Below are 25,329 nucleotides of genomic sequence, written 5' to 3' on the forward strand. Positions count from 1 at the left end.
GATATTAATGTCCTCGGGTGCTAGTACTCCCTCCTTTTTGATTTATAGCGCTCAATTCAAAAATCTCACCAACCAAGGTAGATGATGAATGGTGGAATACTTTTTGTAGTTTGCAAAAGCACCTAATTAATGCACTTGTTTTCCTCAAAAAATTATGTTTATCAGTGCATAAATTGCAATGCATGCATGCATAAAGTACATGCATTGGTCAAATTTCTCTTAACACTTGCATGCAATGATTTAATGCACCTTGGAATCTGAACATGTGATGGAAAACAACCAAATTGAGCCTTATAAAATGGAAAAACTAAAATTTTGAGATAAGCCCTATAAACCGAAAAGGAGGAAGTACGAGGCAAACGTCATCAATTTTGCCTCGATTAATGTTAGGGGCCTTGTATAATTGCAAATTGTAATTTTGATAGTGGCCTTGTAAACAAAAATAGAGGGAGTATTAAAGCTATATGGAGTCAAGCATATATAATAACTAGATGATGCCCCGCATGTTGTTGCGGGAATATTTTGCAGTATTTTAGTGAGATTTTGGTTACATGAAACATGAATATTTGAAATAATAGTTTTTAAAACTATATATGAATTAAATTTAATATCATAATAGAATGGAATTTTACATGCATGCATATTTGCATGTTGAAGTGGATTTTTAATATGCATAGTTGCATGTTGGGTGGGCCTTTTCTATGCATGTTGAATGATGAGGTGGTATGCTTGCATGTTGAGAGAAATATGTTAGTGGAGGCTAGCTATTTAGATATAGAAGATATCAGTTTCAGGAGCTAACGTGTATGATGTCATTTTCATGTATTTTTGAGGACCTACTCTATGTCACCTGGTCAACGCGCTTACACCCGATGATCCTTAACACATCCATCGATGTCAAACGACACACTAGTATCAATGATCTCACAACACCATCCATCCTGCAGCCATTTCACTCTTTAGCTTCCTTGGAGCTTGTGATCATTAGTTGACCAGACAACATAACCAATTTTCTGTCTAGCGCAAACTTCCACCCCCAACATATTTTCAGTTACTACAAAGTCAGCTAGCTAGTAGATCCATATTTAATCCATGGGGACCAAAGCTCTTATTCTGATCACCGTGACCGTGACCATCCTTGGGACGGCGCTCGGCGCCAGCCACACAGTGGGCGCGCCGGACGGGTCGTGGGACCTTCAGACCAACTACTCCTAGTGGGTTTCGAGAATCAGGTTCACCCCTGGCGATGAGCTCAAGTTCCAGTACTTCGCCACCGTGCACAACGTGGTGGAGGTGAGCAAGACGGGGTATGACTCCTGTAGTGGCTCCAACCCCGTAGCGATTTTCCCGACCGGTAACGATGTTGTTCCGCTTGCCATCGTTGGGACCCAGTATTTCATCTACGGCGTCTCCGGGCACTGCGACGTCGGCATGAAGGTCGAGGTAAACGTCAAGTTGAAAGTAGTGCGGACTGTGCAGCGGTGCCGACGGAAAGGGAACCGACGTCGCTGCCAGTGACAGTATGAAGCTCAGCTGCGGCCACTGGGGTTGATCAGTCTACGGTAGCCCGGCTCGGTCCGATAGTTGTTGCGGCTTGTTTTTGAAGGAAATATGCCCTAAAGGCAATAATAAAGTTGTTATTTATATTTCCTTATATCATGATAAATGTTTATTATTCATACTAGAATTGCATTAACCGGAAACTTAGTACATGTGTGAATACATAGACAAACAGAGTGTCCCTAGTATGCCTCTACTAGACTAGCTCGTTAATCAAAGATGGTTAAGTTTCCTGACCATAGACATGTGTTGTCATTTGATGAACGGGATCACATCATTAGAGAATGATGTGATGGACAAGACCCATCCGTTAGCTTAGCATAATGACCATTTATTTTTATTGATATTGCTTTCTTCATGACTTATACATGTTCCTCTGACTATGAGATTATGCAACTCCCGAATACCGGAGGAACACCTTGTGTGCTATCAAACGTCACAACGTAACTGGGTGATTATAAAGATGTTCTATAGGTGTCTCCGATGGTGTTTGTTAAGTTGGTATAGATCGAGATTAGGATTTGTCACTCCGTGTATTAGAGAGGTATCTCTGGGCCCTCTCGGTAATGCACATCACTATGATCCTTGCAAGCAATGTGACTAATGAGTTAGTTACGGGATGATGAATTACGGAACGAGTAAAGAGACTTGCCGGTGACGAGATTGAACTAGGTATGATGATACCGGCGATCGAATCTCGGGCAAGTAACATACCGATGACAAAGGGAACAACGCATGTTGTTATGTAGTTTGACCGATAAGGATCTTCATAGAATATGTAGGAGCCAATATGAGCATCCAGGTTCCGCTATTGACCGGAGATGTGTCTCGGTCATTGAGGGAGTCCTGGGTTAGGGGTGTCCGGATGGCCGGACTATACCTTCAGTCGGACTCCTGGACTATGAAGATACAAGATTGAAGACTTCGTCCCGTGTCCGGAAGGGACTTTCCTTGGCGTGGAAGGGAAGCTTGGCGATACGGATATATAGATCTCCTACCATTGTAACCGACTTTGTGTAACCCCAACCCTCTCCGGTGTCTATATAAACCGGAAGGTTTTAGTTCGTAGGACAACATAGACAACAACAATCATACCATAGGGTAGCTTCTAGGGTTTAGCCTCTCCGATCTCGTGGTAGATCTACTCTTGTACTACCTGTATGATCAATATTAATCAAGCAGGACGTAGGGTTTTACCTCCATCGAGAGGGCCCGAACCTGGGTAAAACTTCGTGTCCCTTGCCTCCTGTTACCATCCGGCCTAGACGCACAGTTCGGGACCCCCTACCCGAGATCCGCCGGTTTTGACACCGACATTAGTGCTTTCATTGAGAGTTCCTCTGTGTCGTCGCCGTCAGGCTTGATGGCTCCTACGATCATCGATAGCCATGCGATCCAGGGTGAAACTTGTCTCCCCGGACAGATCTCTGTCTTCGGCGGCTTTGCACTGCGGGCCAATTCACTTGGCCATCTGGAGCAGATCGAAAGCTATGCCCCTGGCCGTCAGGTCAGATTTGGAAGTTTAAACTACATGGCTGACATCCGCGGGGACTTGATCTTCGACGGATTCGAGCCACTGCCGAGCGCGCCGCACTGCCACGACAAGCATGATCTAGCTCTGCCGTCTAACAGTGCCCTGAAGGCCGCACCCGCATCGGCTTTGACCCTTAATTCGGAGCCAACCGCGCCGATCGAGGATGGGTGGTTGGACGCCGCCTCGGGGGCTGCGATCCTAATGGCGATCGAGCCGAACACCAGCCCCGCACTCCGCGAGACTCATGATTCCAAGGAGCCGGACTCCTCTCCGGACTCCGAACCATTCGCGCCTCTGCCGATCGAATCCGATTGGGCGCCGATCATGGAGTTTACTGCCGCAGACATCTTTCAGCACTCGCCCTTTGGCGATATTATAAAATCACTAAAGTCTCTCTCTTTATCAGGAGAGCTCTGGCCGGACTACGATCAGCGAGATTGGGATGCGGACGATGAAGAAATTCAAAGTCCACCCACCACCCACTTTGTAGCCACTATCGACGATTTAACCGACATGCTCGACTTCGACTCCGAAGACATCAACGGTATGGACGCCGATGAAGGAGAAGATGAAGAACCAGTGCCTATTGGACCCTGGAACGCCACCTCGTCATATGACGTATACATGGTGGACGCACCAAAAGATGACGACAAGGAGCGGAAGGACGCACCGAAGGCTTGTTCCCTCGAAAAGCAGTCAAAGCGGCGACGCAAGCGCCGCCCCAAATCCCGCCTCGACAGAAATAGAGATCACACAGACCCAGCGCTGGAGCAGGGCAAACCGCTGCCGGACAATGGCAATCCGGGTAATCAAACCGAACAAACAAATCCTATCAAGGATAATGGTCCGGACGACATAACGCCGGACAGACACCCGGAGCAGCAAACTACCCATAAAAGGCTTGTTGCCACCGCGAGGAGTCTGAAAAAGCAAAAGCAAAGGCTCAAGGCCGCGCAAGATACACTCCAAATCAGATGGAGTAAAATACTTAACACTGCAGCAAGGTACGGCGACAATCGCCCCTCCAAGAGCTACCCAAAGCAAAAGCTGCTATCCGAATTCGATGAGGAGGCCTCAGAACCCCCACAACCAAATATCAAAGCAGCCACCTGGTCGGATAGACGACCCCTCTACCAACACAGAGCGGCATACAACGCCGCTCACAATACAATACGCGACCCATGCGAGGGCTCGCACCCAAAGGACGGCGCAACAAGATCCATCTATGGACCACGCAAGCGCGCCCCAGCATACAATGCAACACAACAAACATCCGAGCAATGTGGTACGCCCAGCTACAGGGGTGCTGCACACCCCCTATGTTTCACCGATGAGGTGCTGGACCACGAATTTCCAGAGGGATTCAAGCCCGTAAACATAGAGGCATATGACGGAACAACAGACCCTGGGGTCTGGATTGAGGACTACATCCTTCATATCCATATGGCTCGAGGAGATGATCTCCATGCCATCAAGTACTTACCCCTCAAGCTCAAAGGGCCAGCTCGTCACTGGCTCAAAGGCCTCCCCAAAAGCTCCATTGGAAGTTGGGAAGAGCTCGAAGACGCCTTTGGGGCAAATTTTCAAGGGACTTATGTCCGGCCTCCGGATGCGGACGATTTGAGTCATATAACTCAACAGCCCGGAGAGTCAGCCCGAAAGCTTTGGAACAGGTTTCTTACTAAAAAGAACCAGATTGTCGACTGTCCGGACGCCGAAGCCTTGGCAGCTTTCAAGCATAGCGTCTGTGACGAATGGCTCGCCAAACACCTCGGCCAAAATAAGCCGAGAACGATGGCCACATTAACAAACCTCATGACCCGCTTTTGCACGGGTGAGGACAGCTGGCTAGCCAGGTGCAGCACCAGCGACCCCAGTACATCTGAAGTTAGAGATGGAAACGGGAAATCACGGCGCAACAGCAATAACAAACGCCGGAATAAAGAAGACAGCACGAAGGGCACGACAGTAAATGTCGGATTCAAAAGCTCTCGGCCAGGTCAAAAGCCGCCCCCTAAAGGCACCGGGGATGAACTGTCCAGCCTCAACAAAATTCTGGACCAAGTATGTCAGATCCATAGTACCCCTGGTAAACCTGCTAATCATACCCATAGAGAATGTTGGGTCTTCAAGCAGTTCAGCAAGCTCAACGCCGTACACAAGGGGGAGGATACACCAAGTGAAGACGAGGACGAGCCCCCCAAGCAAGACACGGGGGAACAAAAGAAATTTCCACCAGAAGTCAAAACAGTAAACGTGTTACACGTGATCAAGGGAAAAAACAACGCGGCACTCCCAGGAAAATATACCCAAGTGCCTGTCACCGCGAAGTCCTGCCACTGGTCGTCTCAACCGATCACTTTCGACCATCGCGATTACTCAGCAAGTATCCGACACGCAGGATGGGCTTCCCTGGTATTAGACCCGGTAATTGGCGGATATCACTTCACACGAGTCTTGATGGACGGCGGCAGTAGCCTAAACCTAATATATCAGGATACAATCCGCGGGATGGGGTTAGACCCAACACAAATTCGCCATAGCAATACTACCTTCAAAGGAGTAACGCCAGGCCCAGGGGCTTGTTGTACGGGCTCCCTCCTACTACAAGTTATATTCGGCTCCCCCGATAACTTCCGCCGCGAGCATTTAACTTTCCACATCGCTCCGTTTCAAAGTGGCTATCAAGCACTGCTCGTACACGAAGCTTTCGCTCGCTTCAATGCAATACCACACTATGCCTCCCTCACACTCAAGATGCCCGGTACACATGGCATCATTACAGTGCACGGAAATATCAAGCGATCTCTGCGCGCCGAAGAGAGTGAGGCTGCCTCGGCAGCCGCACACTAAAGAGCCCAGACCAGAAAGCGTCCAATAGGCCGTCAAGACCTCAGACACAACTAATCGAGTCCGGCACTGCTACTCATACCGAATAAACGGTCACACCCCTATTTGTCAATACAAGGGGCTCAACACGCGCAGACAAGTGGCAATTTCTTCTCATCTTGAATTATACATGGTTTCTTTAACAAACTATCTTTTTGCACGACAACTTTTTCACCTAAATTCCTCTCTTTTACAGACGATCATCGTGTTACACCCGTCCAGGATACGGCACAACGGAGACACAGGCGCAGACGTGCAGCAGGGACCCGTTCCAAGGATTCTTTTCAGATTAAGACCCTGCGTAAACCTTTTTTACTGTCTCTTGTTGATACATATCCACCATTGAGAAGGATGCTGACGTCTTGGCATGTGGCCACGCCAGAACAATGCACGTACCTGGACACAAGGGGCTTCTTACAAAGGCCATTATTTAGGCCCGGTTTATACCACAAAGACCGAATACCTTAGGGAGTGTTCGGCGTCGCGAGTTTGGCCCTATATGCATCAGCTCCGAATCATTGTCTTTGGTCAAATGTTGGGTTTGCCCGGCTCCTGTGTTTTGGTGCCTTACGTTCCGCTTTACCGGCTAAGGTAGCACTAGGAGAACTACTGCGATTGTGCCCTGGTTCATCCGGACGAGCACCTCAGTAGAGAAAGCCGAAAACTGACTGTCATGATATAGCGTGAGACTGGTCAACCACTCGATGACCTGTGAGAATGATAGAATTCCTCCGCCTTAACAAAGGACCGTTTTCTAGCCAGGCATGTACGCACCCCGAGATCGGGAGAGTGCGGAGCCACCAGGGGCTATCTAGTAGCCCCAGTGTCAAACTCCTATGGCTAAGTGAAAGTGCTAAAGCATTATAGTCTGGTTGCCTCGCTCGCTCCGCTATCACCTTCTTAATAGGACCAAGACGTTGGGTTAAGTGTGAATGCGTGTTTTTGCAAGCACCTCCGCATTATATGCGTGAGGGTTGAAGCCGACGGCTGCAATCTTTCAGGTTATACACGTGTATATATAAACGGCCGCCCAGGAGGCATCATATTACTTTCAGGCAAAAGTATAAAAATAGCCTTATAAAAATTTATAAAAGCATTTCGCTTACAATGAGATTACATATCACTCAAACATAATATTTTTTGAGCACTGGGTCTCTATTAAACGAGCACCCTCGAGAACTTCTTCAAAGTAGTGCTCAGCAGCCCTTCGACCTATGGCCGAATCCCGCGCTGCAACAGTGGTAGCATCCATCTCCGCCCAGTATGCTTTAACACGGGCAAAGGCCATCCGTGCGCCCTCTATGCACGCCGACCTCTTCATCGCATTAATGCGCGGCACCACGTCAAGGAACTGTTGCACCAAGCTGAAATAGCTGTTCGGTTTTGACCTTTCTGGCCATAGCTGGTCCACAACAGACCTCATGGAAAGTCCGGACAACCTATTTAGTTCAGCCCATTCGGCTAATTGGTCAGTCAATGAAAGCGGACGCTCGGGAGAATGGAATTGTCTCCAAAATAGCTGGTCTACTTCACGGTCCGTCTGACCCTGGAAATATTTGGCCGCATCGGCAGCGCTCGCCGCCAAATCCATATATACATCCTCCGAACTCCACAACCGATCCAGAGGGGCATATCGTGGATCTCCGAACTTCCTCCGCAACATAAAGGATTTCCCAGCTACAATATCCCCGTCTTCCCGCAGCTCCTCCTTCTTTGCCCTCATAGCAGAGCGGAGGTCCTTTTTCGTCGTAGCAGCCTTCTCAAGGTCCGATGCCCTCGCTTGGTTTTCCTTTTCAAGAACCCGGCAACGGTCGGCGGTGGCTTTTAATTCTATGGCCATCTTGGCCATCTTGTCTCGGCTCTCGCCATGCACGGCCTTCTCGGCTTGCAACTCTTCAGCCGCCTTCAAAGCAGCTGTGTTACCCAACCTTGCTTGTTTCTTGGCTCGGGCAAGTTCTGCCCGCAAGGCTTCAACAGTGGCAGCACCATCTACAGTCACAACATATTAAAGATACTGGCATCATGTTGCTATTCCTATGTGGCCTTTACCAGATAATGACACTTACCCTGTGCCTCGTCAAGCCTTTTGTTAACAAGCTCGATGTCGGCGTCTGCCGCATCCAACTACCGTTCTAAATGGGCAAATTTGCTAGTCCGGCTAGCCACTGGAGCTTCCATCACCTGCACATAGAGGCAGTATGGTTATTACCTGGGAATATGATCCTCTGTTCTCCGTCGTTTCCGATGACAACCAGAGTCTCAGGGGCTACTATCTACACAGGGCACACCTAGCATGTGCAGGACTATCATACATTCTTTTACGTACCTCAAAGTCTGTTAGTAGACTCATAAAAGCTTCATGCAATCCGCTTTTGGCGGACGATATTCTCTCCATCACCGTATTCATCAGCACATGGTGTTCATCTGAGATGGCCGCTCGCCCCACCAACTCCCTCAGAACATCTGATCGCACACTATACGGTGCCGGACTCTTTTCTCTGCTCTCTTCGAGAGCCGGACACTGGGAGCTTCGAGGGTCAATGGGATTATCTTCCGGTCTCACCGGACTCTGAGAGGCCCTCCACGACGACACTTCAGGGTCGCCCGCTTCCGGAGCGAAGGAGTCCGGAGGAGGCGTTTCACTCTCCATCATCTCTGGAAGAAGATCCCTCGAAGACGAGCTCATTTGAGAGGGGCTAAGGCCCGAACTGCAAAAATATATGCGGTGGTTATTTTCTCAGAAGAAAAAGAGGGCATATATGTACTATTAAAGTATTTTGGGAAACTTATGACTCGTGGGAGAAGTGATCCTCCCGCGGACTTTGTGCGGCAACAGCGCCCCCCAAGGTAGGACCCTCTGTGGGAGACTTCTTCTCCCGTTTGGAAGCTTCGGCTTCCGAATCCCCGGGCGCGGTCCTTTTACTCTTCTGGTCGTCTTCCTTCATGGAGACGCTCGCTCCCTCGGCTAGAATGGGCAGTGTTGGGGGCCCGCGTCCGCCCGCATTATCCTCCATAGTATCTTCCTTCAAGGGCTCCGGCAAGGTGCGGTCTGGAGCGTCTTTTCCAATACCGTATTTTCCAAACCCTCATGGAGGGGGGCCGAACACCGAATCAACTTCGCCTTTGTTAGCCAGTCCTGGTCAAAAAACGAACTCTCAGAAATAACTTCGTAATAAAGGAGAGATAGTATGTTCGGCCGGAAGATGCCTTACCTGTTCAGCGGCGCGGTTACTACTCAGGCCCACGTCCTCGGTGATTTCCGGACACTCCACCCGAGGTTCGAAGAATGACTTGTACATCTCCTCGTGCGCCAGGCCGAGAAAATTTTGAATAGCACGCGGTCCCTCGGGATTGAACTCCCACAGGCGAAGAGGCCGGCGTTTGCAAGGCTAGACTTGACGAACCAGCATAACCTGTATTACCGCAACCAAACTGAAATCTCCATTGAAGAGATCTCGAATGCGGCTTTGCAGTATAGGTACGTCCTTGGCTGGGCCCCAGCTCAGACCTCTGCTGATCCATGACATCAGCTGTGGTGGAGGGCCCGAGCGGAAAACCAGGGGGCCGCCCACTTGGCACTTCTAGGAGCCGTAATGTAGAACCACTCCTGTTGCCACAATTCAGACACCTCTGGGATGGAACCGTTGGGCCACGGAGCTCCCGTCATCTTGCGTATTGAGGCACCTCCACACGCTGCATGTTGCCCCTCGATCATCTTCGGCTTCACTTCAAAGGTCTTGAGCCATAGGCCAAAGTGAGGGGTGACCCAGAGGAAGGCCTCGCACACGACAATAAATGTCGTGATATGAATAAAGGAGTCCGGAGCTAGATCATGGAAGTCTAGCCCGTAGTAAAACATCAAACCCCTGACGAAAGGATCCAGAGCAAGGCCTAGACCTCAGAGGAAGTGGGAGACGAACACGACGTTCTCGTTGGGTTCGAGGGTGGGCACGGCCTGCCCTCGGGGAGGCAGCCGATGCAAAATCTCGGCGGTCAGATATCTGGCCTCCCTCAACTTTTTGATGTCTTCTTCCGTGACGGAGGAAGGCACCCATCGGCCTTGAGGGCTAGATCCGGACATGACTGAAGGTTCGGAGCACCTGAGCTGAACTTTGGGCGCTTGAGCTTGAGGTGGGGGAAGGATTCGATTGAGCACGGGAGGGAAAAATAAAAGCCTTGTCCCTTTATAAAGAGGGTGAATATCAAGCGTCCTCTCCGTGTACGTTTGGACTTGCCTATAATCTAGGAGTCCTAGAAGTGGTTGGGTTACCCACGCCCGTATTGATGAGAATCCCGGAATAAGGGTACACGATCTCTACTTTAACAAGACGTGCCAAGGAAACCGCCTCGCATGACGCGCTGAGGTGGGATAATGAAGCGACTCGGATAAAGGCTTGACCGTGGTGTGTCACACTACGGAATACGTTAGCAGATTAGATTTGTGTAAATGTTATTCTCTCTATGGCAATATGTGGAAACTTATTTTGCAGAGCCGGACACTATTTTTGTGTTCGAAATCTTCTATGAAGTACTTGGAGGAGGAACCCGCCTTGCAATGCCGAAGACAATTTGCGCGCCGGACTCGTCGTCATTGAAGCCAGGTTCAGGGGCTACTGAGGGAGTCCTGGGTTAGGGGGTGTCCGGATGGCCGGACTATACCTTCAGCCGGACTCCTGGACTATGAAGATACAAGATTGAAGACTTCATCCCGTGTCCGGAAGGGACTTTCCTTGGCGTGGAAGGCAAGCTTGGCGATACGGATATACAGATCTCCTACCATTGTAACCAACTTTGTGTAACCCTAACCCTCTCTGGTGTCTATATAAACCGGAGGGTTTTAGTTCGTAGGACAACATAGACAACAACAATCATACCATAGGCTAGCTCCTAGGGTTTAGCCTCTCCGATCTCGTGGTAGATCTACTCTTGTACTACCCGTATGATCAATATTAATCAAGCAGGACGTAGGGTTTTACCTCCATCGAGAGGGCCCGAACCTGGGTAAAACTTCATGTCCCTTGCCTCATGTTACCATCCGGCCTAGACGCACAGTTCGGGACCCCCTACCCGAGATCCACTGGTTTTGACACCGACAGTCATGTCTACATAGTTCTCAAACCCGTAGGGTCCGCACACTTAACGTTCGATGACGATTTGTATTATGAGTTATGTGATTTGATGATCGAAGTTTGTTCGGAGTCCCGGATGAGATCACGGACATGATGAGGAGTCTCGAAATGGTCGAGGGGTAAAGATTCATATATTGGAAGGCTATATTCGGACATCGGAAAGATTCCGAGTGATTCAGGTATTTTTTAGAGTACCGGGGAGTTACGGAAATTCACCGGGAGAAGTAATGGGCCTTATTGGGCCATATGGGAAAAGAGGAGGCAGGCCAAGGGGAGGTGGCGCGGCACCCCCCCCATGAGTCCTAATTGGACTAGGGGAAGGGGGCGGCACCCCCCTTGCCTTTTCCTACTCCCTCTCTCTTCCCCTCTTTCCTTCTCTCCTACTCCGAAAAGGTAAGGGATTCTTATTAGGACTTGGAAGTCCTAGTAGGACTCCATACTCTTGGTGCGCCCCTAGGGGGCAAGCCTCTCTCCCTCCCTCCTTTATATACGTGGGCAGGGGGAACCCCAAAGACACAACAAGTCTTCTCTTAGCCGTGTGCGATGCCCCCTCCACAGTTACACACCTCGGTCATATTGTCGTAGTGCTTAGGCGAAGCCCTGCGCCAGAAACTTCATCATCACCGTCGCCACACCATCGTGCGGACGGAACTCTCCTTCGTCCTCAATTGGATCAAGAGTTCGAGGGACGTCATCGAGCTGAACGTGTGCTGAACACGAAGGTGCCGTACATTTCGTGCTAGAATCGGTTGGATCGTGAAGACGTTTGATTACATCAACCGCGTTACTAAACACTTCCACTTTCGGGCTACGAGGGTACGTGGACACACTCTCTCGTCTCGTTGCTATGCATCTCCTAGATAGATCTTGCGTGATCGTAGGTAATTTTTTTGAAATACTGCATTCCCCAATAGTGGCATCCGAGCTAGGTCTATGCGTAGATGTTATATGCACGAGTAGAACACAATGAGTTGTGGGCGATAATAGTCATACTGCTTACCATCAACGTCTTACTTTGATTCGGCGGTACTGTTGGATGAAGCGGCCCGGGCCGACATTACATGACCACATTCGTGAGACTGGTTCTACTGACGTGCTTTGCACACATGTGCCTGGCGGGTGTCTGTTTCTCCAACTTTAGTTGAATCGAGTTTGACTACGCCCGGTCCTTGTTGAAGGTTAAAACAACACACTTGATGAAAAATCATTGTGGTTTTGATGCGTAGGTAAGAACGGTTCTTGCTAGAAGCCCGTAGCAGCCATGTAAAACTTGCAACAGCAAAGTAGAGGCCGTCTAACTTGTTTTTGTAGAGCATGTTGTGATGTGAGATGGTCAAGACGTGATGAGATATAAATTGTTGTATGAGATGATCATGTTTTGTAAAATTTATTGGCAACTAGCAGGAGCCTTATGGTTGTTGCTTTATTGTATGAAATACAATCGCCATGTAATTTCTTTACTTTATCACTAAGTGGTAGCGATAGTCGTAGAAGCAATAGTTGGCGAGACGACAACGACGCTACGATGGAGATCAAGGTGTCAAGCCGGTGACGATGGAGATCATGACGGTGTTTTGGATATAGAGATCAAAGGCACAAGATGATGATGGCCATATCATGTCACATATTTTGATTGCATGTGATGTTTATCCTTTGTGCATCTTATTTTGCTTAGTACGGCGGTAGCATTATAACATGATCCCTCACTAAATTTCAAGGTATAAGTGTTCTCCTTGAGTATGCACCGTTGCTACAGTTCGTCGTGCCGAGACACCACATGATGATCGGGTGTGATAAGCTCTATGTTCACATACAACGGGTGCAAGCCAGTTTTGCACATGCAGAATACTCGGGTTAAACTTGACGAGCCTAGCATATGTAGATATGGCCTCAGAACACTAAGACCAAAAGGTCGAACGTGAATCATATAGTAGATATGATCAACATAGAGATGTTCACCATTGAAAACTACTACATCTCACGTGATGACCGGACATGGTTTAGTTGATATGGATCACGTGATCATTTAGATGACTCGAGGGATGTCTATCTAAGTGGGAGTTCTTAAGTAATATGATTAATTGAACTTAAATTTATCATGAACTTAGTCCTGATAGTATTTCCATATCTATGTTGTAGATCAATAGCTCACATATAGCTCCCCTATTTTATTTTTGATATGTTCCTAGAGAAAAACTAAGTTGAAAGATGATAGTAGCAATGATGCGGACTGGATCCGTGATCTGAGGATTATCCTCGTTGCTGCACAGAAGAATTATGTCCTTGATGCACCGCTATGTGACAGACATATTGCAGAAGCAGATGCAGACGTTATGAATGTTTGATAAGCTCGGTATGATGACTACTTGATAGTTTAGTGAACCATACTTTACGGCTTAGAACCGGGACTTCAAAAACATTTTTGAACACCATGGAGCATATGAGATGTTCCAAGATTTGAAATTGGTATTTCAGACTCATGCCCATGTCGAGAGGTATGAGACCTCTGACAAGTACTTTGTCTACAAGATGGAGGAGAATAGCTCAACTAGTGAGCATGTGCTCAGAATGTCTGGGTACTACAATCGCTTGAATCAAGTGGGGGTTAATCTTCCAGATAAGATAGTGATTGACATAGTTCTCTAGTCACTATCACCAAGTTACAAGAACTTCGTGGTGAACTATAATATGCAAGGGATGAAAAAACATTTCCCGAGCTTTTCGCAATGCTAAAGGCTGTCGAGGTAGAAATCAAAAAGGAGCATCAAGTGTTGGTGGTTAACAAGACTACTAGTTTCAAGAAAAATGACAAAGTGAAGAAGGGGAACTTCAAGAAGAATAGCAAGCAAGTTGCCACTCCCATGAAGAAACCTAAAGCTAGACCTAAGCCTGAAACTGAGTGCTTCTACTGCAAAGAGAATGGTCACTGGAAGCGGAACTACCCCAAAAACTTGGCGGATAAGAAGGATGGCAAAGTGAAAGGTACATTTGATATACATGTTATTGATGTATACTTTACTAGTGTTCATAGTAACCCCAGGGTATTTGATACCAGTTCAGTTGCTAAGATTAGTAACTCAAAACTGGAGTTGCAAAATGGACAGAGACTAGTTAAGGGTGAGGTGACGATGTGTGTTGGAAATGATTCCAAGGTTGATAAGATCACCATCGCACACTCCTTTTACCTTCGGGATTAGTGTTGAACCTAAAATAAATGTTATTTGGTGTTTTGCGTTGAGCATGAATATGATTGGATCATGTTTATTGCAATACGCTTATTCATTTAAGTCAAAGAATAATTGTTGTTCTGTTTACATGAATAAAACCTTCTATGGTCATACACTTAATATAAATGGTTTATTGAATCTTGATCGTAGTGATAAACATATTCATAATATTGATGCCAAAAGATACAAAGTTGATAATGATAGTGCAACATACTTGTGGTACTGCCATTTAGGTCATATTGGTGTAAAGCGCATGAAGAAACTTCATGCGATGGACTTTTGGAATCACTTGATGCTTGCAAACCATGCCTCATGGGCAAGATGACTAAGACTCCGTTCTCCGGAACAATGGAGCGAGCCACTGACTTATTGGAAACAATACATACTGATGTATGCGGTCCGATGAGTGTTGAGGCTCGCGGCGGGTATCATTATTTTCTAACCTTCATAGATGATTTGAGCAGATATGGGTATATCTACTTAATGAAACATAAGTCTGAAACATTTGAAAAAGTTCAAAGAATTTTCAGAGTGAAGTGGAAAATCATTGTAACAAGAAAATAAAGTTTCTACGATCTGATTGTGGAGGCGAATAATTGAGTTACGAGTTTGGTCTTCATTTGAAACAATATGGAATAGTTTCATAACTCACGCCACCTGGAACACCACATCATAATGGTGTGTTCGAACGTCGTAGCCATACTTTATTAGATATGGTATGATCTACGATGTCTCTTACCGATTTACCACTATCGTTTTGGGGTTATGCATTAGAGACAGCTGCATTCACGTTAAATAGGGCACCATCTAAATCCGTTGAGACGACACCGTATGAACTATGGTTTGGCAAGAAACATAAACTGTCGTTTCTTAAAGTTTGTGGCTGCGATGCTTATGTGAAAAAGCTTCAACCTGATAAGCTCGAACCCAAATCGGAGAAATGCATCTTCATAGGATACCCAAAGAAATTTTTGGGTACACCTTCTATCACAGATCCGAAGGCAAGATATTGATTTCTAAGAATGGATCCTTTCTAGAGAAGGAGTTTCTCTCGAAATAAGTGAGTGGGAGGAAAGTAGAACTTGATGAGGTAGTTGTACCTTCTCTCGAATTGGAAAATGGTTCATCACAGAAATCAGTTCCAGTGATGCCTGCACCAATTAGTGAGGAAGTTAATGATGATGATCATGAAACTTCACATCAAGTTACTACCGAACCTCGTAGGTCAATCAGAGTACGACCCGCACCAGAGTGGTACGGTAATCCTGTTCTGGAAGTCATGTTACTAGACCATGATAAACCTACGAACTATGAGGAAGCGATGATGAGCCTAGATTCCGCGAAATGGCTTGAGGCCATGATATCTGAGACGAGATCCATGTATGACAACAAAGTGTGGACTTTGGTGGACTTGCCCGATGATCGGCAAGCCATTGAGAATAAATGGATCTTCAAGAGGAAGACGGACGCTGATAGTAGTGTTACTATCTACAAAGCTCGACTTGTCGAAAAGGGTTTTCGACAAGTTTAAGGTGTTGACTACAATGAGATTTTCTCACTGGTATCGATGCTTAAAGTTTGTCCAAATCATGTTAGCAATTGCCACATTTCATGAAATCTGACAAATGGATGTCAAAACTGCATTCCTTAATGGATTTATTAAAGAAGAGTTGTATATGATACAACCAGAAGGTTTTGTCAATCCTAAAGGTGCTAACAAAATGTGCAAGCTCCAGCGATCCATATATGGACTAGTGCAAGCATCTCGGAGTTGGAATATACGCTTTGATGAGTTTATCAAAGAATATAGTTCTACACAGACTTGCAGTGAAGCCTGTATTTACAAGAAAGTGAGTGGGAGCACTACAGCCTTTCTCATAAGTATATGTGAATGACATATTGTTGATCGGAAATGACGTAGAATTTTCTAGAAGTCATAAAGGAGTATTTGAAAGGAGTTTTGCAAAGAAAGACCTCGGTGAAGCTTCTTACATATTGGGCATCAAGATCTATAGAGATAGATCAAGACGCTTAATAAGATTTTTCAATGAGTACATACCTTAACAAGATTTTGACGTAGTTCAAAATGGAACAGTCAAAGAAGGATTTCTTCCCTGTATTGCAAGGTGTAAAGTTGAGTAAGACTCAAAACACGACCACGGCAGAAAATAGAAAGAGAATAAAAGTCATTCCCTATGCCTCAACCATAGGTTCTATAAAGTATGCTATGTTGCGTACCAAACCTATTGTGTACCTTGCCATGAGTTTGGCAAGGGGGTACGATATTGATCCAGGAGTGGATCACTTGACAACGGTCAAAATTATCCTTAGTGGAGTACGCTAAGATATTTTTCGGTTATGGAGGTGATAAAAAAGTTCGTCGTAAAGAGTTACGTCGATGCAAGCTTTTACACCGATCCGGATGACTCTGAGTCTCAATCTGAATACATATTGAAAGTGGGAGCAATTAACTAAAGTAGCTCTATGCAGAGCATTGTAGACATAGAAAATTTGCAAAATACATACGACTCTGAATGTGACAGACCCATTGACTAAGCTTCTCTCACAAGCAAAACATGATAACACCTTAGTACTCTTTGGGTGTTAATCACATAGAGATGTGAACTAGATTATTGACTCTAGTAAAACCCTTTCGGTATTAGTCACATGACGATGTGAATTAATCACATAAAGATGTGAACTATTGGTGTTAAATCACATGATGATGTGAACTAGATTATTGACTCTAGTACAAGTGGGAGACTGAAGGAAATATGCCCTAGAGGCAACAATAAAGTTGTTATTTATATTTCCTTATATCATGATAAATGTTTATTATTCATGCTAGAATTGTATTAACCGGAATCTTAGTACATATGTGAATACATAGACAAACAGAGTGTCCCTAGTATGCCTCTACTAGACTAGCTCGTTAGTCAAAGATGGTTAGGTTTCCTAGCCATAGACATGTGTTGTCATTTGATGAACAGGATCACATCATTAGAGAATGATGTGATGGACAAGACCCATCTGTTAGCTTAGCATAATGATCGTTTAGTTTTATTGCAATTGCTTTCTTCATGACTTATACATGTTCCTCTGACTACGAGATTATGCAACTCCCAAATACCGGAGGAACACCTTGTGTGCTATCAAACGTCACAATGTAACTGGGTGATTATAAAGATGCTATATAGGTGTCTCCGATGGTGTTTGTTGAGTTGGCATAGATCAAGATTAGGATTTGTCACTCCGTGTATCAGAGAGGTATCTATGGGCCCTCTCGGTAATGCACATCACTATGAGCCTTGCAAGCAATGTGACTAATGAGTTAGTTACGGGATGATGCATTACAGAACGACTAAAGAGACTTGTCAGTGATGAGATTGAACTAGCTATGATGATACCGACGATTGAATCTCGGGCAAGTAACATACCGATGACAAAGGGAACAACGTATGTTGTTATGCGATTTGACCGATAAAGATCTTCATAGAATATGTAGGAGCCAATATGAGCATCCAGGTTCCGCTATTGGTTATTGACCGGAGATGTGTCTCAGTCATGTCTACATAGTTCTCGAACCGTAGGGTCCGCACGCTTAACGTTCCATGACGATTTGTATTATGAGTTATGTGATTTGATGACCGAAGTTTGTTCGGAGTCCCGAATGAGATCACGGACATGACGAGGAGTCTCGAAATGGTCAAGAGGTAAAGATTCATATATTGGAAGGCTATATTGCGACATCGGAAAGGTTCCGAGTGATTCGGGTATTTTTCGGAGTATCGGGGAGTTACGGGAATTCACCGGGAGAAGTAATGGGCCTTATTGGGCCATACGGAAAAAGAGGAGGCAGGCCAAGGGGAGATGGCGCGCGCCCCGCCATGGGTCCGAATTGGACTAGGGGAAGGGAGCGGCGCCCCCCTTGCCTTTTCCTACTCCCTCTCTCTTTCCCTCTTTCCTTCTCTCCTACCCCGAAATGGAAAGGGATTCCTACTAGGACTTGGAAGTCCTAGCAGGACTTCATACACTTGGCGCGCCCCTAGGGGGCCGGCCTCTGTCCCTTCCTCCTTTATATACGTGGGCAGTGGGCACCCCAAAGACACAACAAGTCTTCTCTTAGTCGTGTGCGGTGCCCCCCTCCATAATTACACACCTCGGTCATATCGTTGTAGTGCTTAGGCGAAGCCCTGCGCCGGTAACTTCATCATCACCGTCGCCATGCCGTCGTGCTAACGGAACTCTCCTTCGTCCTCAACTGGATCAAGAGTTCGAGGGACGTCATCGAGCTGAACGTGTGCTGAACATAGGGGTGCCGTACGTTCGGTGCTAGGATCGGTTGGATCGTGAAGAAGTTCGACTACATCAACCGCGTTACTAAATGCTTCCACTTTCGATCTACGAGGGTACGTGGACAAACTCTCTCGTCTCGTTGCTATGCATCTTCTAGATAGATCTTGCGTGATCGTAGGTAATTTTTTTGAAATATTGCGTTCCCCAACAGTTTTACGTTGTTCTTTTAGAGTGAACGATAATTGTGGTCCTTTTTTTTTCCTTCATAGGTCGTAGCATGGTCCCTTTGTGTATTAAATTCAATTATTTTGTTAAATGTAATAGCATTCATTATAATTGGATTCAACATATCTTCTTGCAAAAACCCAAATAATTACCAAGCGTGTAACCACGAAATTAATTTATCAAAGTTGTGTTGACTGCAATGACATTACATCCATCCATTATATACAACAGAAGTTTAGGCAGAGCTAAATTCGTCTAGATAAGTAACTTGATTTTTAATGCGAAATTGTGGGGTAAACACCCACTGCCAAATTTTATATTATTGGGAGGTGTATGTATACACTAGTTTGAGATGAGCCTACAAAGAAGATAAATGAAGAAAACAAACCCTAATAAACTGAGCCAAAAAAAGAAACAAAAATTACAAGACTTCAGCTCGTCAAGCTTTGAAAGCATTGCCATATTTCGGTTTCTTCTTGTGTCCCAAAATCTGCTCGCCAAGAAACAAAAATTACAAGAGTTCAGCTCGCCAAGCCCTTGTTCATCATGTTACCATCAAGCACATCATCAGCTCGGGATCCCTTACCCGAGATCCGCCGGATTTAACCTGACACGGGCTACGTGGCTTAGCTGTCCAGCGAGCGACGTGGTGGCGGGTGTTAACGGTGTACCTTGGCCCTGTGGGTGGCGAGGTGCACGGTGATGGGTGATCTTGGCGTAGCAGACGACTTTGATGGAAGCTTTGCCCTGATTTGGATCTGGTGCTCCCAGTCCGTCATGCTGGGTCCCCGTTAGAGTTTCCTCGATGTGGTGGGAGATGTGGTCGAACGAAAGCTTTGCGCTCCGGCGTCGGTGGCGACAAGGCCTGCGGGTGTTGTATTCCTCTTGGGGCGTCACCTTGGACCTCTCCTTGCCGTCCAACTCTCTGTATGAAACCTTTCGTAGCTTCTGCTGATGCAGCGGTGGTGACGCTTTGTGTAGTTACCCTCCTGGGGGCGTCGTCGGTGAGGGTTGGTCTTCCTCTTGCACGGTGGCGGGTTTCATGTGCTTCTTCTCGGCTGCTAGCTCGAGGCGTTTAGGTGCACTTAGTGCGTTTTTAGGGTTCTTGGCTAGTATTATAAATTTTCTTTAGATCAGCTTATGAGGTTCTCCACAATGCCTTGTATCAGGTCATTTTGTATCGGTTTGGTTGTTTATGCCTTTATCTATAAAGGGGGCGAAAACTTGTTTCGAGAGAGAGAGAACGATTCGTGAAATCAACTGTCCTTGATGGCCTATTACAATGGTGTGCCTGGTGACCGATCTTGACCAAATTCAGTCGACCAACACCTATTATTGCCCTTCTTGTATGTGTTATCCTGCCTTCTATATAATAAAGCTATGGTACGTAATTTGTGTACTCTTGAGAAAAGATGATTGCGTTTTCTTTTTGCCATTTTTTACAATGACATACATCTTAATAAATCAATTATCATGTGGTAGGAATATGCACGCTCGCACCAATATGTTCATAATGTTAATCAAAGATTTATGTTCAAATAATTAATGTTTAGCAAGCTCGGGCACCGCATCGATAGCAGCCTAAGGGTTTGCCGCCAGACCCAATCTACTCTCGGCTACGAATTCCGTCGTCACCATTATTAGATTACCAAAGTATAATAGGCGAGCCAAGCATGCACGCACCAACATGTATTTAAATTCATCTGGGAGTACTATTACTCATATTCATGCATTTTAGACCTACCATACCTCACCTGGTCGACACGCTCTCACCTGATGATCCTAGCTTGAACCAATCCATCGCCTATATATTTTGACATAGCGACATCAATGATCTTACAACAGATTTCATCGTGCAGCCATTTCTCTAACTTCCTTGGATCCTATCAAATTTCTCTCTAGTGCTAACTCTAGCTCCAATCTTTTCAGTTAGCTAGTCAATCTACATTTAATCCATGGGGGCTAAAGTTCTTATCATGATCATCGTGGTCGTGGCCATGCTCGGGATGGTGCTCGGCACCAGTCGCACGGTGGGCGCGCCGGCCGGATCATGGGACCTGCAAACCAACTACACCCTATGGGCTTCGAGAAGAGGTAATAGCACCCCAGGTCCTTATACTTGCATGTCAGGTGATGGTTTAGTCCTTGTAGTTGCAAAAGTAGATTATTTCATCCCTAAACTTGCAATGGAGGTGCAAATTTAGTCCTAGACCAGTCACAGCTCGCCAACTGGATGTCAAGTGGCCTGGTTGGTCAGCGCGCGGCATTTTGCACTTAGCCCCCTGCCTTCTTGCCTTATCAACCCACAGTACCCTGTGGGCATGCTGTGTTGAAATAATCTACGCCACCGCCCCCGCCAGACCTCTGTGCCACCGCCATGATCAGGCCCGTAATCCGCTTCCTCAGCCTCCGGTACACCGCGGAGAGCGCGCGCTGCGCGAACGGCGGCGGCGCGATGGCACCGCCTCCGCCGCCCAGATGCGCCACCATGCTGCTGAACTTGGACGTTGTGGTCTGGATATCGTCGAAGCACCGGTTGCACCTCTGGTCCATCTGCATCCATCCAACAGGCTCTGCCATAAGTTTTTTTTACCATGGTAATAACAGTCTGAAGTTGAGATGAAATTCAGCAGCTCGCTCACCAGCTGCAGCAGTTTCAGGAGATCGTTCCTCACCCTCTGAGCCTCCATCCACCTCCCGCCGTCAGCTGAGTGCTCCTCGGAGGGCAGCATCAGGTGGTTGGAGCTCACCGACGACGGCGTCCTTGCCGAGCAGCTCGACGAGGGCAGCAGGCTCGCATCGCTGCCAATGTCGCTGGTTGAATCATCAGTCATCTCGGCCATGTCTTTCAGCAGGTAGCCGGCGAACCCATTCAACACAGCTCCTGGGCAATGTGCGCGTATCCCTACCGCGACAGCACCTGCGAGAAGTGCGGAGGCCTCGAGTACATCTGTGGGTACACGTGCCGCAGCTCGTAGTCGCCGGCACCGACATCGCCGTAAGGAGGCAGATGGAACTGGCCGGCGCCGGCGTGAGCCCTGACGGCCTGAGGCTGCTGGTAGCCAAAGCCTTCGCTGTTCACATGGGTCAGGCCGGAGCAGCTCACCTCCGAGGACTGCTCCGGCATGCTCGCCATGGTGACCGAGGAAGACTGGGCACCTAGCCTGAGCGACAGGCCCCTCGCCGCGTCGGCGACCGCGTCCGGAAGGTCGCCGCCGCCGGAGAACGCCGTCAGGTAATACGGCTGGTGGGTGGAGGCAACGCTTGGTCCGTCGTAGAGCTAGCTGCAGTGTGGCTCTTCAGTAATGAGCTTGGCCATCTTTGACGACTGGGAGATGGTGACCTCCGCCGGCCCGTACTGAAAGAAGTCCGCCGAGCCGGAGGCGGAAGGGAGCATGGAGTGCACGGTACTACAGCTCTCGCCGGCGACGGCGTACGCGTGGTCGTTCATCTCGTCCGTGGACATGCTCGCTTGGCGGCAGACCACACGAGCTGGTTCGCCGGCGAAGTGACCATCACGGTCACGGCGCTGCTGGCCATGAAATGCGCGGCCACCTCTGCGCCGCTGGAGCCGAAGCCCGCATCGTGCGGCATGCTTGGGTAGAAGAATGGCGCTTCGGAAGAACCGATCATGCTGCTGCCTCCGAAGAAACAAGTGTTCATGGCATCCAGCCCCAGATGCTGCTGATAGGATGGATTGCTAGACATCTTGAGGCCTAGCTCCGTAGTCGCCAAAGGCCAAATCTTGCACACTAGTACTAATTTTAAAAGACCTGAAGCAAAGCAGCAGTAGGATACGTGAGCCAAATAATCGGTGACATCAACGCCGCTGCTGAGGACACAGTTAACAGATTGTTCCTTCACTAAGTTGAAGATGCAAGGTGAGCTACTGTGCGCATTGTAGCAAGCAGCAATGCACACGAAATTGCACAACACTGACCATAGGAGGAGGAAAAAGTTCACCTAATTTGCGGCAAGAACAGAAAAACACCACTTACTTGCTAGCCTTGGCGCAAAAATGCAGCCATCTAAAGCATAGCTGATCTAGAAAAAAGCCACCTAAAGCACACAGTAAAACATGTTGTTTGTCCTGAAATTTCAAAATGGGGCAGCGCAAGAAAAGCGCCGGAATGAATGGAGAAAGGCTAGGGACATCAGTTAGTTACAGTAGCCAATCTCATAAGAAATTGTGCTTATCGAACTGCTCATTCAACATTCCCTCGAGGAACCCTTTTCTTTTTCAACATTCAATATTCAACATGAGAACCAACAGCGCAAGCATTAGAGATCTTCCATTCCAAGCCGTACCACACAAAGAGACAATAATCGCAAAAACAAGAAGGAAATCATGTCGAAGAACCAAAGTGGGAACAACCGAGGAAGCCCTCCGGAGCTAGGGATCAGTAGCCGAACATTAAACAATCATGGAGAGAGAAAGCACGGCGACGGCCTATGAACCGCCAACCACCCCTCCGTCTCTACCTCAACTGGCTACTCCCCTACAGAGGTTTCAACCTGGGATATCGCTAGCTAGCGAGGGCGAGTGGGGCAGCAGAGCTTCCCAAGCACCGCATGAGATGAGATGATCAGCGAGAGGAGGAAGAAGATGAAGCTGGAGGTAGCATACGGACCCTGTGTTGAACTGCGGGTTGATAAGGCAAGAAGGCAGGGGGGCTAAGTGCAAAATGCCGCGCGCTGACCAGCCAGGCCACTTGGCATCCAGTTGGTGAGCTGTGATTGGTTTAGGACTAAATTTGCACCTCCATTGCAAGTTCAGGAATGAAATAATCTATTTTTGCAACTATAAGGACTAAACCATCACCTGACATGCAAGTATAAGGACATGTGTGCTATTACCTCTATTTATAAGCAGGAGTAGTATGACAACTTGGTCGCCCTCGAAAAGAACATCGGAAAGGGCCAGGAGAGGAGCCCGACAGATCCCCAAGTGGAGACGACAAGGAACGCCATTCTCTTTCTTTCTCACGGGGCATTGATTGATTAGTACTCCTACTCACGCGGCTGGATTGGATTGGATTGACCAGCTCGTGACACGGATCGCACGCCGCTGCTGGCCGCCGCGTCCGGAGTGGCATCATTCTCCCCACGGCCACGGAACAGAATAATGTGTCCCCCCCCTGCCGGGCCGGACTGGATGCCGTGCCACGGCCGTCTGTCCATTCGCCTGACGTGGGCGGTCATGTGATCCCAGGAGAAAAGAAACGGAGGAAACCAGCAGCCTGTCGCAAGCAGGAGCCAAAAGGTCCTGTGGTTTTAATTCGAGGTAATAGCATCTTAGGTACCCTAACTTGCACGAAATGTGATGATTTAGTCCCAAACTACATTCAATATATCGATCTTTATGTCTCGACCATTTCGAGACTCCTCGTCATGTCCGTGATCATATCCGGGACTCCAAACTACATTCGGTACATCAAAACACATAAACTCATAATACCGATCGTCACCGAACGTTAAGCGTGCGGACCGTACGGGTTCGAGAACTATGTAGACATGACCGAGACTCATCTCCGGTCGATAGCCAATAGCGGAACCTGGATGCTCATATTGGTTCCTACATATTCTATGAAGATCTTTATCGGTCAAACCGCATAACAACATACGTTGTTCCCTTTGTCATCGGTATATTACTTGCTCGAGATTCGATTGTCGGTATCATCATACCTAGTCCAATATCGTTACTGCCAAGTCTCTTTACTCGTTCCGTAATGCTACATCCTGTAACTAAATTATTAGTTACATTGCTTGCAAGGCTTATAGTGATGTACATTATCGAGAGGGCCCAGAGATACCTCTCCGATACTCGGAATGACAAATCCTAATCTCAATCAATGCCAACTCAACAAACACCATCGGAGACACCTGTAGAGCATCTTTATAGTCACCCTATTACGTTGTGACGTTTTATAGCACACTAAGTGTTCCTCCGGTATTCAGAAGTTGCATGATCTCATAGTCAGAGGAACATGTATAAGTTATGGAGAAAGCAATAGCAGTAAACTAAACGATCATCGTGTTAAGCTAACGGATGGGTCAAGTCAATCATATCATTCTCTAATGATGTGATCCCATTTATCAAATGACAACTCTTTGTCTATGGATAGGCTTAATCATCTTTGATCAATGAGCTAGTTAAGTAGAGGCATACTAGTGACACTCTGTTTGTCTATGTATTCACACATGTACTAAGTTTCCGGTTAATACAATTCTAGCATGAATAATAAACATTTATCATGATATAAGGAAATATAAATAACAACTTTATTATTGCCTCTAGGGCATATTTCCTTCTATATGACCAAACTAGAGCACACTTGTAGTTCAAATTTGAATTACTCGATGTAAATCACTAGAAAATTCAATAGATCAAGGAAATATAGACAAAAAAACTCCCAAATTCATTAAAATTGGGCAGTTAGAATTCCGTGTAGTCTACTTTAGGTGAAAA

At 47.0% G+C, this 25,329-nt stretch overlaps 2 pseudogenes; one reads left to right on the plus strand and one right to left on the minus strand.

The window, feature by feature from the left end:
• Positions 1-1,092: 1,092 nt before the first annotated feature.
• Positions 1,093-1,604, plus strand: LOC123039571 (mavicyanin-like; annotated as a pseudogene).
• Positions 1,605-21,158: 19,554 nt separating this feature from the next.
• Positions 21,159-24,062, minus strand: LOC123039675 (uncharacterized; annotated as a pseudogene).
• Between the last annotated feature and the right edge of the window lie 1,267 nt (positions 24,063-25,329).

The sequence above is a fragment of the Triticum aestivum genome, chromosome 1A, assembly GCF_018294505.1.
Source record: "Triticum aestivum cultivar Chinese Spring chromosome 1A, IWGSC CS RefSeq v2.1, whole genome shotgun sequence".
In the NCBI taxonomy this organism is placed as follows: Eukaryota; Viridiplantae; Streptophyta; class Magnoliopsida; order Poales; family Poaceae; genus Triticum; species Triticum aestivum.